General features: G+C 36.9%; 1 protein-coding gene across 7 annotated transcripts in view; it reads right to left on the reverse strand.

Moving 5' to 3' along the window:
• The window catches only part of LOC145252556 (5-aminolevulinate synthase, erythroid-specific, mitochondrial-like), a 232,690-nt gene that overhangs the window by 127,208 nt on the left and 87,822 nt on the right, over positions 1 to 17,660 (reverse strand). For all 7 annotated transcript variants that reach the window (XM_080112112.1, XM_080112119.1, XM_080112111.1 and 4 more), the window contains one exon: positions 13,043 to 13,097. The gene's annotated coding sequence lies outside the window, so the exon portion shown is untranslated. The remainder of the gene's footprint in view (positions 1 to 13,042; positions 13,098 to 17,660) is intronic.

Raw genomic sequence — 17,660 nt, forward strand, 5'->3', positions numbered from 1 at the left:
TCAGTTCAAACTGTTTATTTGGTTATGAATCAATTTTTTCACTTCTGACTCTGAAGATCTATTTTAAAACATTATCTGAAATCCAACAACAAAAATCCTACTCTTTTGCACATATCTCCTCATACTGTCTAGATTAGATGCACTGAACAGTTTTTAAAAATTGATATCCAAAGTTACCTATCTCTGGCCAGGTATCTGTTTATCCTTCTTTCCCTCAGGTCCATATTTAACACTTCTTCCCATGTTTTTTTTAGCTTTCCTTTGTAAACTGGACCTGCTACCTTAACTGATCTACATCTACTAACCCTTATCCATTCTGTCAATGTGACCATACCATCAAAGTCTACTCTTCTGCACATCTCCACATACTGCCTAGATTTAATCTTCCTCTCAATTCATCAAAACCAAGCCCATTGGCAAAGTCAAATGCTCACTCCAGATTTCGCTGAAATAAAATATTCTCTTCACCTAATGGTTGTTTTAAAGCAGATCATTTCCTCAAAGTCAGAATTTTCAATCAGGAAAACCGATTTATAACAAAATAGGCATCAGATGCATTCCGATACAAAACCTATGTAAGAACACAGTTCCAGGCACATCAAGTACCTTCATATGAAATTTTAGAAAATTAGCCCAGACGTTTCAGAGTTCATAGGGAAAGAACTCACACGAGCAATGCTCCTTTTATATAATAGTAGAGATAAATAAATCAGCATTCTTAATTACTAGCAAAAAATATCTACATTTTACCAATCACCCAGGCTGAAATAAGTAATTTTAAAAAGAAACAGAAGCGAAATACAAAGAACACAAAGTGATAAAAAAAAAAAAAAAGAAATCACTTATCAGACTCGGATCTGTCAAATGTAATACTATTTAGGTCTAAAATCAAAAAATTTCATATGAGCTTTATCACCACTTACATAATAGCGGGCATCTCCATTGATTGGTTTGGTTGTTTTGTTTGATGGCATATCAACCCTTTTCGGGTTATTTAATGCCGAATCCAGTTATTTTAGTAATAGTATTCATGTTGCATTCAGTTATTTTGTAGAAGGTTTTTATTCTTCAAGCTCTTTGTATCTTCAATCGCTAGTTTGTAGTGTTTGGTTTGGTTGTTTTATCGTGGATTTTATCGTTTTTGTTCCTTGCTTTGCAGAACATGAATGAGTTTTGCAATAGGAGAAGGAAAAGGGTTACAGTATTAATGTTTGGTACATTTTAAGTCAGGAAACTAGTCAAAAAGTGGGGGAGATAGAAAGAGAAAGAGGGAATGAGAAGAAGGAAAAGGGGGAAAAGGTGGGTTGTTGTCTTTGTTTTTGGTTTTGCAGAACATAATTAAGTTTTGCAAAAGGAAGTAGAAAAACAAAAAGCATCAATGTTAGATGCATTTCGTCTCAGGAAGCCAATATCTTCATGCAGCCTGATCTGGTAGCACCAGCTCTCCACTGAAAAATGACATCACACCTGAGGTTTTAACAAGCAAGATATGTCAAACTGTTACTATAAAAGCACAAAATTTGACATCAAGATCTTAGATAATTGACAACTTCAACTATGAAAGAGGTTAACCTGATCTGGCAGCAATCACAAAGTGAAGATAAACACAAGTGAAGCATGCATGGTCCCACGTGAGTACATTCAGCATTTGCACCCCACCCCAACATTGAGCCCCAAAAGTCCCCAGAGGATATCAAATTCTGGTGAAAATGAACAAACGGTGCAGTTTTGGCCCTTAACATATGTAAATTTAAGTTCTGCACCATGCAAAAAAAAAAAGAAATGACTAAGTTCATCATTTGCCCCTCACCCCCATTTAGTCCCAAAAGTCCCTGAGGCGTTAACATATATAAATTTGAGTTCAGCACCATGCAAAACTGCTAAATAGACAGACACACAAAATTTTGGACAAATATGGCAAAATAGTCCCAAAAGTGGAGTGTTTTTATTAGCTCTAAAAAAGCCCCTGGGGCACATCCAAGAGTTATCGCAAAGTATAGACAAAGAAAATTTTATAGAAATTAGTTAGTTACAACTTTTCAGAAAGTTTTATAAAACTCTAAGGCATTAATTTTTTTTAATAAGAGCAAAAATGTCAATTTTAGCCATTTTAACCCAAAAGGAATCCCTAGGGCACGGCCAGAGTTTTCCTGGAAAATCCGTTCTGTTACTTTTTTTTTTACTCGTATCATGTTTAAGGTTTGTGCAAAATTTCAAAAAAATTCCAAGGTGTAGTTATTGAGAAAAGTGCAGACAGACGAATGGAGTGAATTTACAGGTCCACCCTCCTTTTGTCGGGGGACCAATAAAAAGATAAAATAAATTTAATGATACAAATTAAAATGGAAAAAGTGAAAGACTTAAAACTCAACATTTCGCCCAACTGTAGCATAGATTTTTTTCAAGAAAAAAAAAAAAAGAAAAAAGAAAGCTATAAGTGTACATGTGATACTAAAATCGTCCTCTGCCAAGTACTAGGAAGCGAGAGCAAAAAAAAAACAAAAGAAACTTGAAATGAGATTATTGGTCGGGGTGATGAGACTGAACAATGGATAGCAATATATTTAGTTTTGGGATTGGTAAGTGGCTATGAATAAGCGAAAATAGAAAAGATGTACTTCAATAAAGCTGGATTTCATGACAGCGAACAGCTGGGAGTGTTTTACAACACTAGTGAGAAACTTCTTAGAACAGTACATTTAACAGCAGTCTAGTTGACAATCAGTTGCTGACAGTCAGAGATGAGTTGGATGCTTAAGGCATTTGGACAGTTGGAGACAGAGCATGGCTTGAGTCAGATCAGAAAAGCTTTGGGAGATAGAGATAAACTGACAGCAACAGATAAACCCAGCCTCGACAGGACAGAGATGTGAGCCGTAGTGTGCAGATAGTTGATGGGAACCCATACACCCCAAAGTTTTATTTTATTTTTCTAATTGCGGACCCGTGCGTACACCACTGACATTGCCAGTGCATGAAACATGACAATATGGCCATAAGATAAGGCAAAGGAGAAATCCACGGCCCATGATGTCTGGGATCTGTGGCTCATTGGAGTGGTACCACATAGTACCACAACAAAAGAGAAGGCACCGTAATTAAGGAGAATCTGTATGATATTTGAGAAGGATGTTATAGTTTGCTTGAAGCATTGTGTGTAGTGTGAAAGGAGTTGTGTTTGAAGGCTATATCAATGCGGTTCATGGGAAAAAGTGGACACAAGTTAATCACTTTAAAAACCAACTGTGTATCTTTGTCCTCACAAGGAGTCAAGTAAATTGTAACATAAAGAAAATCAGATGAAAATCCCATGTTAATAAAAAACAATTAAATTCTACATATTTTTTACTTGTTCAATAAAGTAGGTGACAAATAGAACTAAAAAATATACATAAAATATTTAAAACTTTAGATTTGGGTGGGTTGGTTGGTTGGTCGGTTGTTTTTGTTTTACGGCATATCAACCCTTTTCAGGTTATTTAATGCCGAATCCAAAGATTTTGAAGAAAATTTTTTTAATAGAATATATTTGTTGTTTTCAAGTCGGTTTCTATTTAACCCATAGTTGGGACCTTAACAGGTACTACCACTCCGGGTCAGGGTGGACTTGGGAGTAATGGCAATTAAAGGGTGGCTCCACACTCCCCAAAGCCCGCAAGTTGGGGCCTCACCATTGGATATAGTTTAAAATCATATCCAGGACCAGATTTGGGTGGGGGATCACTTTTGCATTTAAAGTTTATATAAAACTAGCCTGGGTGCCCAGCTTTTTCCAGGTGTTTGGATGTGTGTTGAGAAAAAAAAAAAAAAAAAGCAGGCAGGTTCGAACCCGTTACGCAAAGGAGGAAAAAAAATGTGAAAAAAGAAAATTGACATCCTTGCTGTTGCACCCATTGCAAAACCGGAAGTGATGAAGGTTTATATTAAAGCTAGTCAATCGAAAAGAGGAGATAACTTTCAAAAATATTGGTGAAAAAGCGACCCCTCCATGTAGAAAAGTGCCCAGTTGAGGGTGAAAGAATTAATGTTTTTAGCCAATTTTTCGATATTTGTTGTCCGAAAGGTCGATCTTCAAAGCAATACCGATCTCGTGAAAATCGGTCGCCTCTGTTGAAAGTTTTAGGCAAACATACATGCATACATTTAAACATACAGGTGAGATTTATATTATGATGAGCGGGGGGGGGGGGGGACCCGGCGTTGTCCGGGTGTTTGTAGGTGTGTTTTTGGGTAAATGAAAAGAAAAATCGTTGGTTGTTTTAAAAAAAAAAAACAAAAAAAAAATATGAGGCCTTGATGCGCAGTTGGAAAATAGTAAAGTGTGAAAAAAACAAAGTGCGACCTGGCAGGTGCTTGTTTTTGACGAGTTAATAACATGAACTTTGAGTGCGGGACAGTGTTTTATTTACCACGAGTCTGTTGGCTTCTTTTATATACACGAAAAAGCTTAATAATGCACATGCGGTGATCGTAAGCAATAGCTATTCAGCAGTTAACATTTTCTGCGGGACAGTTTTTAATAAGATCAATAACCAGGTTTGTTTGTTTTTACCTAACTTTGGGAAAACCAGCTCCCTGTTTATTAGGGGGAGTGTCTCATCTCAAAATGAAAGCAACCGTCTGATATGACGAAGCCGACATTGACCAAACGTTACATCGCTTTCTAGAGACCACTGGCCGTGAGCCAGTGATTCGAATCGAGTTTCGCTTTTTTTATACCGAAAAACGAAAGCAACACGTGCCGATCCGAAAATGTTGAATATTTAACGCTTCAAAGTTGGGCAAATTAAATAAACTCCCCCTTGTTAAGTCGTAGATATTATCATTTAAAAATGAGCGAGGTCTCAAGAATCCGCCGGAAAAAAACCTTTTGAAGACATACACAAAGAGTGAACATACATACATACACATTTTCGCTTTTATATATATATAGATGATCGGCCCCTTCCAAACCAGCACTAATTGCCAGTTATCACCAGTACTGACTATCACAACCAGTGGCTTCTGCTGTCATTGCTAGACAATGCCCGACAGTGGAAGCCAGATTATTTAATTTTGGCCATAGACACCAATGCTTGCTATTTTCTAGGGCCAGCAATGGCCTCTCCCCACACCACCACCACTAACAACCATAGTTTATTTCCTCTTCAGTGATGGGGGTTGGGGATGAGAAAGACCTTTAATGAATCTGTTATGGCTTTGTGTCATACTTCCATCAGGCAATGCTGGTACATGGGTCCTGCTAGTTTAATATTTTTATTGGCCACTTCTGGTCTGTCAACTGATAATGATCAGCCACTTCTGTATGAGATATTTTTAAAAACTCTTTATAAATGTTTATTGTTTTACATGAAATTCAAAGCCTAAAATATCGTTTTTTTGTTTTTTTTGTTTTTGTTTTATTCATTGCTACCGTCAACTTGTTCAGGCTGTTTACATGAAATTGCCTGAAACCTCATTTTGAAGAGGGCTTTAATAATATTGAAAATTTTATTTGGAAATTCAACATAGCCTCTTATACAGCTGCTTGAACACGCGCTTACACTGAAACCATGACTCCATTCACTTAATGGATGATGGAACAGGAAATGCGTCACCCATTGCAACTTGTTGGAGCATGAATGTATTATCAGTGCCGAGGTCAATTATGAGTGAAGCATCAAGTTGCAAATATCCTGTTTCTATAGCAAATGTATTTATGTCAGATATATAGTTTTAGATATGACTTGTGTTTTGTTTGTTTATATGTTGAACCCCTGAATTGATAAGAAATGAACCTTAAAAAAAAAACTAAGTTTTTGTATTATTTAGTGTCCTGGTTTTCTTTATTAATTTTTATAACTTTCAGTAAATTTTTACATTAACTACAAAACACCATTCACACGCGACATGTTGACTTTTACAGGCTTTTGGTTGGTTGGTTCGTTGTTTTTGTTTTACGGCATATCAACCCTTTTCGGGTTATTTAATGCCGAATCCAAAGATTTTGAAGAAAATTTTTTTAATAGAATATATTTGTTGTTTTCAAGTCGGTTTCTATTTAACCCATAGTTGGGACCCTAACAGGTACTACCACTCCGGGTCAGAGTGGACCTGGGAGCAATGGTAATTAAAGGGTGGCTCCACACTCCCCAAAGCCCACAAGTTGGGGCCTCACCACTGGATATAGTTTAAGGTCATATCCAGGACTCCCATTGAGGGACTTTTACCCTCTGCAGGGGGACAGTCGGCGTATTCTAATGCCCCACCGACAGGGCCGACAGGCTTTTGGGTATGCTGACAATGAATATAACTGTTAAAATTATAAGTCATTTACCAGTTATGAAAACATATGATACTCAACATAAAAGCTAATGTAATCCCTAGCAGCCATTTTGTTTCACAACCAAATAGTAATGCACATGCAACTGAAGCAAATATTTTTTTCACCTCTCTACACCCAAAAATGGAAAAAATGGGGTCTTGATCTCGAAAGCCACTTTTAACATGGGGAGGTTTGGGACGTTTATTTCGAAAACCATTCTTAACATGGGGAGGTTGGGGTGGGGGGTATTCAAAAAGCTGTTACGCATGCACATTACTAATTCCTCAGTTGTGAAAAGAATGCCTGCCAGGGATTAGATTAGTTTTTACGTTGGATAACAAATGTTTTCATATCTGGTAAACTACTTATCAGCACCAACTTTAACTGTGATATTCATTGCCAGCTTAACTTCGTCAACGGCATACATTCATGTCTGAATATCATAGTTTCCAAGTTCAATACAGAAAAGAAGCAGAAGAGAAAGCTTTATGAGTTTTGTAAGAATTTTAGTCATTATCGGGATGGTAAGTCCTTTTGTGGCTGAAAAAAAAACAATTTGGGCTCTGAATAGTTGGGGGCATTGGTCACATTGTATTGTGGGGAGTGGTTGCGGTTAGTTGGTTCTAATGGCCTTTTGTTGCCGTTTGGTTATTAGATTTGCTCTTCTATTTTCTTCGAATTGGCTTGTACCCACTTTAATTCTGTTCCTCCATTCATGCGTGTTGTTCGATGAGGCTTCAAAGCTGTTTGGATCTATATTCGTCTCACCTAGAGATTTCTTCAGTCTTTGAATCTAAGTAGCGGGCAGCTTCGGGGTCGATTTCCTACATTTAGTTGACTGAAGATCACTTGTTTTGGCAGTCTAGTGTCCTCCATGCAAGCCACATGGTCAGACCATCTAAGTGTTTCATGATCAAGACCTCGATGCTGGTGAAATTGGCTCTCTAGAGGATAGTTATGTTGGACACATAATCATCCCACTTAATCTGCATGATGGTCCACAGTTTTTTCTGGTGGAACTGTTCAAGTGTTTTAAGGTCTTTACTGTAGATGGTCCATGTCTTGCACACATATAATAGGGTGGAGACAACTATGGCATTGTATACCATCACCTTTGGATGGATGGTTAGATCCTTGTTCTTGAAGACCCTAGGGTACAGTCTTCTAAAAGCGGTGTGGCCTGCCTGTAGTCGGTTTCTTTCGAGCAGTAGCTTGAGTGGAAAGAATGCTGCCCAGGTATGGGAAGTGCTCAACTCATTCTATGATGGTGCCAGTCATGGTGATGTTGAAGTCTGGTACAACTTTCCCTGGCAGTGGTTGGGCCAGTATTTTGGTTTTGGTCTTGTTAACTGTTAGGCCAAAGCATGTGTATGTGGCATGAAAATTGTCTACAGACTGCTGAACGTCATCTTGGGATTGGGCCACGGCAGTGTTGTCGTCTACATATTGCAGTTCCATCACTTTCATGGTGTTGGTCATTTGTCTTGACTTTAATCTGGCCAGTTTAAAAATTCCTCCGTCAAACTTGAACTTGATATCTGTCCCGGGGTTGTTTTGAGGGACTTTGAATATCATAACTGCGAGAGAGGGAGAACAGTGTCCGTGCCAACACACAACCCTTTTTAAGCTCTGACAGGTTGCTTTGGTGGACCACTTTAGCTGACATCCCATCATGCAGGGCTTTGATCATGTTCACAAATGGTTCAGGGACTCCAAACCGATCTAGGACTGACCACATGGCTGTTCTTGGAACACTGCCATATGCTTTCTCAAGGTCATAGAATATTAGGAACATGGGTTTTTGTTGTTCTTTCGATTTTTCCTGCAGTTGGTAGGTACAGAAAATCATGTCAATGATTCCTTTGGATGGATGGAAACCACAGTGAGATTCAGGCAGGATATCTTCGGTTACGTCCTGTAGTTGGTTTAAAAGTATCCTTGCTATTGATAGTAGCAAAATCCCTCTATCCACATTCTCTTCTATCTTCTATCTCACTTTTTGAAGATGGTAAGAAGGAGAGCATTTTTCCAGTCACTGGGGACCTGTTTTTCCTCCCATACTTTTTATATGAGAGAGTGGAAGCATTTGTGTGAAGAGCTCTGTAACGAGTTGTCGGGTCTGGCAGTTTCCCCTTAGCGCATTTGTTTTAGTGCTATACTAAACTCTAAATAAAAAAAAAAGCCACATAAAAATCAGCAAAATGAAACCTGACGGAAATATGACACAGACAAACTTAAAGATCAAGAAACGTCACATGCTTTCTGAACAGCAGCCCAACAAAACCTGCCAGCCTCGTCCATCACTCAATGTGGAATGGACCAATATCTAAAATGCCATCAACGAGACTGCAAAAATAATACTTGGCTATCAAAGCAGAGAACAACAGGATTAGTTTGATGAAAACGATGATATAATAAAGTCTTACCGATGAGAAAGGGAAAGCTTGAATAGCGTATGAACAAGATCCAAATAACCACACAAAAAGAGTATGCTCAAACAAAGAGTCTGTGCCAATCGAGGTTTCAGGGAAATACAAAACGAGTGGTGGCAACAAACTGCCAAAGACCAGCAAATCTTTGTAGACAGAAGGAACCTTAGAAACTTTTTTGCCAATACTAAGAAAATCTTTGGACCAAATCGCTCTGCTGCAGGGACAACAAACACCATCCTGACAGAAGAAACTGAAATAAGGAACAGATGGGTCAAACACTTCAACACCCTACTCAATAGAGACTCTTCAGGAACGTGCCACAGCATTCACCCCACTTATGATGTCTCCTCTACAAACCTGTCAGCACACCTGAAAATCTATAAAAGTCGACATTTTGAATGTGAATGGTGAGTTGTGGTTAATGCAAAAAAAAAATAATACCTAATTTTCTAAAGAAAGTACAAATTTAGCCGTGACAATAATTTTTGCCCCCCCCCCATCAAAATGAAGTATACTTATCCAAAAACCATGACTTTCAGAATCTATATCGTTATGAGGGTTTACATTCCAAGCCATAAAAGTTTCATAAATAGAGGGGAATTACAAATGTTTGTATTATTCGGAAGAGTAGAAAATGAACGTTCAGTTTACTTTCAGCAGACTTGTAGTTCTCGCTTGCATTATTTTGTCCTTTAGTCTCCACATTCAATGGGCGATGTTTCTGACAAAGGGGAAAAATTGCTGTTTTATTGGTCAGAATACATGTATCAAATGCTTAGTGTTGGTTGGTTTTTGGCCTTTTTGTTTGTTTTTTTTTGCTGCTTACATCTGGTGGTTTCATGCCTTATCAGGAGTGATTTCCATAAAAAAGCAAACAAAAACATATACAGTGGCGCCAAAAAGAAATTCCGCACTTGTCATTTTTTTCAAAAACCGCAAATTTAAGCTAAATTGAATGCAACTGTTTCATTTGATCCGCCTCTATAATTTTACCTGTTCATTTCTGACTTTTAATTGAAGTATCCTAGTGTTCACGTAAATTTAAAAAATTAACTTCCAATTGAGAAGGCAAAAAGAAATTCCACACAATGGAAAATTATTATTTAAATGTAACTTTAGAACATTAATACAACACAAATATAATAGGAACACAATGGACTAGCTAATATTTAGTAGCATAGCCGTTCTGCAATTTGAAAGCCTGCAGATTTTGGGGCATTCTCTTGAATTAGTCTGCAGCAATACTCTGGTGAAAGGTCATCCCACTTCTTTAATTTTTGTCCAAAGTTCTTCCAGATTTGAAATTTTATCATTGCATAACTGCTGCTTGATGTAATGCCATACATTTTCGATAAGATTGAGATCAGGAGATTGTGCAGGCCAATCCAAACATGGAATATTGTGCGCTTCAAGGAACCTCTTGACATTGCCAGTTGTGTGAATGGGAGCATTATAATTCCTATAATATTTATCCATGACTAGTTTTTGACCTTGAAGTAATTCTATTTTTGAGAGTGTGTTTCTTAGCTACTTATATCAGGTGGCTTCATGCTTTGTCTGAAGCAATTTCCACACCCAAAACAAACAAGAACAGGTGTGTGTGTGTGTGTGTATATTTTAGATATGACTTTAAATCTAGTTTTTTGTTGCTTGTTTGTTGAACTCCGGAATAACCATTTTTTTTTTTAATTTTTATTTTCTAAAGAAAAAATAAAGTAAAATGTTGTATTTCAGTTTTATGGATGTCAAGCACAACAAATGTAGCCTCTGATGGTAAATTAACTAATTACGAATCAAATAAAACATACCTTGTTTGTTTTAAGCATGATTCACACTGTAAATCAAGCCAACGTCAACAAAATAAATAAATTAACACGTAAATAGGTTAAACAATGTTATTTTTTAAAAACTTTTTGTATACAGATAGACCTAGTTCAGAGTGTAACGAATAAGGCTGGAGAGCTATATATTTTGGTTTCAATCCTAGCCGATGGCATCCAAATAATTTTTTTAAACTTTTGCAATCACTATTATATATTGGGTATAATATATTAATCAAAAGAGAATTGGCTCTATAATAATAAATACAAAATCTGTATACTTTAAAATAGGTGTATTTTACAACCAAGCAATGCCGGGCGTCCTACCCATATATATATAGATAGCATAGTGACCTTATCTATGCATGCGTGTGTGTGTACAGAATGGTCTCTACCATACTACTCTATCAATTTTTGGTCTACTGATTTGAAACCCGACATATGGGGAATATGAACCTGTTGAAAAAATTAGATTTAGATTTTAACTGAAAAAAAAAAAAAAATAGCTGTTAAGAGGTTAAAATGGAAAAAAATGGCAGGTGTAAGTTGACTTAATTTGTATCCTCCATGCATGCACAAATATACATACGGTTAATAAATACAAAATTTGCATAAATTAAAACATCACATTTAAATGATTTTTATGACCGGGCAATGCCGAGGAACCTGTTAGTACACATATATAAATGTGTGCGTGTTGGATCCATGAACACCGAATAATACAATATATATATATATATATATATATTGTTACACATGGGCTAAAATAAAAGGGGGCTAAAATAAGGAGCAAACAAAGCGATACAAAAAAGAATTTACGAAAAACAAATATTTATCGCACATGTGACAAGGGTAAAAATAAAGGAGACACGAGGACGAATACAACAGCACGCAAGAAAGAACAAATATGGACACCAGTGGTAACGTTTTAAAGTTAATTTTATTATAAAAAATTAAACTATAGTGGGGGGGGAGATTAAATAAAAAATAAAAAAATATGAATATGTGGAAGGGATATCTTAATCAACCATCTGAAAATGCCAACGAGAAATATATCGATACAAAAATAAAAAATAAAATATCAGTCCAAACAAAACAATGGCAAAATGAACTTGCCACCTTAATATACAAGAAAGAGGTATGCAAAGAGAGGGCTTACAGTTTTTTTTTTCCTTTCTTTTTTTCTTTTCTATGTGAAGTTTAACCACGATATTATTCGCTTCGGATGACCGTTCGTAACATGCGATACATTCCTTATGTATTATTTATCCACTGTTTTGGTTATCCTCTGCTGTATATCTTTTGGTGTGCTGTGTCCCTCGCCATTTTACAGTCAGCATCAGCTCATTTCTTTTGCTGTTAATGGGGAAGGAGGGAGGTTCAACATTATCATTATCTGTCGTTGTTGGGTGGAAATTTTCCATGTGCGCCTGGCTCGGCGGGTTGACCGAATGTATTTTTACCACAAAAACGTCTCTTTCCCCTCTATCTTTCTGTCTCTTCTCAGTACTCTTCTTATCCTTCTCTTTTTTCTTGGTTTCCTTAATAACTAGCAGGGGTCAAAAAGCGCATCGCTGACAGGGTGACCTGGTCATCTCACTTGCTGATTCACCCGCAGAACGTCTTTCTCACTTCTTTCTCTTTCTTCTATACTCTCTCGTTATAGGTTTAGCCCCTCTTTCTCTCTCTTTTCATTTTTACATTGGTGACAATCAAACAAAAAAAAAAAAGGATACATTTTTTGTCGCCCTAAAAATTAAATTTTAAAATTTTATTTAAACACATAGTCCAATTTAAGGATTATGTTACAATATATATATTAGCGGCGGTACCCGGTGTTTTCTGGGTTTGGAGAAGTGGTGTAGTAAGGATATTGAGCAAGGGCAAAACATTAAAAAAAAAAAAAAAAAAAAGGGTATGGACAAATAAAAGAAATAAAGAAGTGAACGAAAAGAAATCACAAATAACAAATGTGTTTTTTGTTTTTTCTATTTAAATCAATTCAAGAAATAATGCTACACGCACATGCATGGTTGCCGAAGTCAGTTAAAAAGGAATGATATTTTGCGACCCTTCTTTTAAATGATCATATCAATATGAAAGAATTGACCTTTTTTTTTTCTAATTTTCACATATTATTTGACCAAGATCCGATGAGAAAAGTTTTTGGGTGACATACAAACACATTTTGCCTTTCATATATTAGATTGTATATTTCATACCTACACACACACACATTCCTTGAAAATAATATTCTTTAAGTTTACTTCCTTCCTTCCTTTGCATTCTTTGTAATAGTCATTTTGGCATATGACCTCCATTCTCTCCCCAACAAAGCATCCCTATTTCCCCCCTCCATTGTATTTTAAGGTAAACACGTGATATAAAAAGAGACAACTTAATGCATGAACTCACTAAGTAGCATCACGAATGAAGGGCAGCAATTATTATTAATAATTGTATAAACATTATATAGGGCCACTTACCTTACTTGGCGTCGGGTGTGAATGAATGACCTACAATAATTCTGTTGAGGTGACTCTGCATATAAATAGAAAGAATGGTTTGTACAATTCAATAAGCACAAGATGATATGCTTCACATGCTGTGGTTTTAAAGCAGAAGAGAAATATTTGTCTTTGATACAACAAACAAATATACAGAATTTTTAATACGTACCAATTAGTGATTCCAGTATTTTTCCGATTCCGATATACAATTACTGATTCCGTACCAAATTCTTGATTACAATTCTTTATAAGTCTCTAAATATTCTACCATAGAGTTGTTATTTTTTAGTATTAGCGTAAAAACAACGTTAAATGTACAGATAAAAAAAAATACACTTGTGGAGGATGATCTATAGATTTTTGATTTACTGCTAGTTTAAAAATCAATAAATATTTATTTACTAGCCTGGGTACCTGGCGTTGCCCAGTTGTTTAGAGGTATGTGTTGAGCAAAAAAAAAAAAAAAAAAGTGGTAGTAGGCAGGCAGGCAGGCTCGAACTCATACCATGAAGGAGGAAAAGAATGTGAAAAAAAACGTGATATCTTTGCTGTTCCTTCCACCACCCAACTGGAAGTGGATAAAGTTTAAATTAAAGCTAGTGAATTGAAAAGAGGTGATGACTTTCAAAAATATCGATGAAAAAAAGCGACCCCCCCCCTTGTAGAAAAGTGGCCAGTTGAGGGTGAAGGAATTAATGTCTTTAGCCAATTTTTTTATATTTGTTGTCCGAAGAGTCGAGTTTCAAAACGATACTGATCTCGTAAAAATCCGTCGCCTCTGTCAAAAGTTTTAGGCAGACATACAAACATTTAAGCAGACAGGTAAGATTTATATTATACACTAGCAGGGGTGCCCAGCATTGCCCGGGTGTTTGTCGATGTGTGTTTAAGGAGGGGGAAAAAAAAGTTTTGGTAGGCAGGTAAACTCGAACCCGAAGCCTTGAGGTGAAGTTAGAAAAGAAAACGTGACATGTTACCGCTACGCTAAGAGGACAGAGGAAGTGAGAATGGTGGAAATTAAACGGTTAAAAAAGGCAGGTGCTTAAACGAACGTCTAAGTTAAACATCATGCCATAGAGAAATAAAATCACACAGTTAATTCTGACTTCAAGCCAACTGCCCTATTGTGTGTTTCCCCAAGATGTTGGGAAAAACCAGATCCCCATGAAAAGGGGAGTGTCCAAATGAATAGCAATTGTTTGATATGAGGGGTTTGTTCCCAGATTGATCAAATTTGATTGCTTAATGGACATGCCTGCACAAAAGGCCGAGAACACGACTTCGCTTTCGTAGTTTCGCTTTTAGATACGAAAAACATGAGCAAACAAGTGAGAGCAAGAAATAGCACAAATTTTCTAACATAAAAGTCACTCAAATAAAAGATAGACACAACCTCCTTTCGTAAATCGTAGATATTATAATCTAGGGAGTATATAAAAAGTTCTAAGAAACGGTATCCCCCCCCGTCAAAAAGCCTTTGCCGGACATACAAAAAAGTGCACACACAAACACACGCACACATTTTTGCTTTTATATAATAGACTAGGGTGTTTGTCAGTGTGTGTGTGTGTGTGTGTGTGTAGGGAAAAAAAAAGTTTTGGTAGGCAGGTAGGGTTGAACCCAAAGCCTTGAGGCGAAGGCAGAAAAGAAAGTGATAACTTGATACTTACTGCAACACTAAGGGGGCCGAGGAAGTGAGAATGGTTGAAATTAAATGATTAAAAAGTTAAGTGAAGGAGTTGACACAGGTGCGTAAATTTAACAAGGTCAAACATCACGCCACACTTAACTTTGGCTGCAAGCCAGTTTCTGCGGATTTGTTTGTTTCCCCAAGATGTTGGGGAAAATCAGCTCCCCATAAAAAGGGGAGTGTCCAAATGAATAGCAATTGCCTGATATGACGGGTTTTGCCTGCATTGATCAAAGCTGATTGCTTTCTGGACGTCCCTGGGAAGAGTGCCAGGGAGCTTAGTTTGCTACGGATTCAGTTTCGCGTTTACATGGAAGGAAGAAATAGCGTGAAAATAGCGTGTAAAAGTCGCTCAAATAAAAGATGCACACTAGCTCCTTTCGTAAATTAGAGATATTATAATCTAGGGTATAAGTATATAAAAAGTTCCAAGAATTTAGTGACCCCCACCCTCCCAAAAAGCCTTTGCCAGACATACAAAAAAGTGCAAACACTAACACACATTTTCACTTTTCTGTTATAGATTACTAACAGCAGTGGAAGATTTTACTTTTAATAAAATCAAATAAAAAAGACAATTAAAAGAAACGTTTTTGGCAGTGGGAAATAGGCACAAATTTTTCTGATACTGATACCGATTTCGATACTTCTGATTTTTCCTGTTCCCAATTCTGATTAATCGTCCCAACACTAGTACGAATACATAATTATGACACTAATTAATTAACATACCAACATAATTAATCAATGTTAAAAAAAAAGCTGAAATTAACATGAATTTCCCAACCAACAACTCCCTTGTGTGTGTGTGTGTGTGGTTTCGTTGCTTTGTTTTATGGTATATCAACCCTTTTTAAGTTAATGGCGAATCCAGAAAAATTTAGAAAAAAATTTTATGCTTCAAGTTTTTATATCTTCAACTATGTATTCATGGTTATTGGTTTGATTATTTTATTCAACAGTATATCAACCCTTTTTGGGTTATTTAATGTCAAATTCATTGCTTTGGTTGTTTTGTAGGGGAAAATTGTGGTCTTCATTTTTTGACTTCGCAGAACATGATTGAGTTTTGCAAATGAAAAGGAAAAAACAAAACAATAACAATGTTTGGTGTATTTTAGATCATCATCAGATGGTATGTTCATACAGCCTGATTTGGTAGCACTAGTCAGTGATTTGGAACAAAGATGGAGTTAAATAAATCTCCTGATTTCCAACAGTTTTGACTTTTTTTGAGGGATGAAAAAACGTATTTGTAGACAGTACTCCCCTTGGTTGGGAAAGAGCACAGAAAGGGTGCGTATAAAGAAAAAAAACCACAGCGACCAAGATAGGAACACAGTTCATTATATTGTATGTGTTTTTGTACTACCGACAACAATGCAATTTTTTGCATGTATGGTGCGAGGTCTAAATGCAACACCAGGATTTAACGATAAAATTGTCGCCAAAGAAAAGATGACATGATTCCATTTCCTTTTGATGAAAACTTTTTTTTTTGTGTTGCAGACCATCTACTAGTTGGCCAACTGTGTACAAATCCCAAGAGCGACTGGAGCCTCCTATCATGTTTGAAAGTGACACAATGTTCAATGAGTGAGATTGGAGATGCGCCGCTGTACAAGACATGCTCTCTATCGATTCAAGTTATGACAACAGGATCATTGCCAGCATCCTCAAAATGCATCGCTAGATTGTCACGAATAACAGGGACGTACCCAGGGTGATGAAAACAAAGTTTCCGGTCATGCTTATGGTCTTTGGTGTGGTTTCAAGTGAGAGCCACATCATGCCACCTCACATCTTCAAAGTCAGCTTGAAAGTCAACACCAAAGTGTACTTGGATATGCTGAAGAGTGTGGTGATCTCCTGGTGAAATCAGGTGGCAATTGGACTGGTGTGGCAGCAGGACTCGGCACCGCCCCACAAGTCCAAAGAGACCCAGGCTTGGCTTCAGAAGGAGTGGTATGATTTTGAACCCTTTTCTCATTGGTCCCCTCCTTCCCCACAGGACTACTTTGTTTGGTCATACGTCGAGAACATCACCAACCTGACCTCCCATAACACCAAAGCCAGCCTGATCACTGTTATCTGCTGAGTATTCGCTGAGCTCCGTCGGTGCTTGTGTTACATAGGGTTTATTAAAGAAGGGATGACGTATGTATTTGTTGTTCGTGTTAGAGTGTTCATGTTGGTGTGCAGATATACCGCGTATATATAAAGAGAGAGAGACAGTTCTGTATATATAAAGAGACAGGGTACATGTTAATACAGGAGAGCCGACGCCATGTAATACACAATGAGATGAGCTTTATGATATATTGATAGATAGACCGAGAGATTGATAGTGATATTGACATTTATACGTTTGACAGTTCTGTGAATGGGAGTGTTTCTATAACATTGGCACACATATTTCTTTACCTATTTTTGAGATGATTTCCACAAAGTTCTTATAATATAAATTAACAATACCTTTTCTGTTGAATAACATAACACGAAGACGCAGATACAAAAAGATGGTGATGTTGTATATTCCATTACGACCGGTCAATGGCTTTGCATTAAGGAATTCAAGTCTTTACATGATTCTTTCTTCTCCCCTTCACTTTCAAGGTTCTATGTCAGCTCTGTCTCTGACTCCTCTTCTCTCTTCCTGACTGACTCTGACTAAAGCTCTCTATATTGAGAACACATGACGTCATTGCATGACTAAACAGTTTGCATCGCGATTCCATGGTTCGACATGCATTTCCTCATGTTTCTACAAAGCCGACTCTCTAACCTAATTTTTGATTAAGCCACTTTACAAACATTTTCCATTGTTCGTTTTTAAATTCCTTATTTTAATTTCATTTCTTTAACAGAAACAAAATTACATCATTAGATTTCTTTTTCAATAAA

The sequence above is a fragment of the Euprymna scolopes genome, chromosome 29 (genome assembly GCF_053919585.1).
Source record: "Euprymna scolopes isolate OS-2025 chromosome 29, ASM5391958v1, whole genome shotgun sequence".
NCBI classification, from domain to species: domain Eukaryota; kingdom Metazoa; phylum Mollusca; class Cephalopoda; order Sepiida; family Sepiolidae; genus Euprymna; species Euprymna scolopes.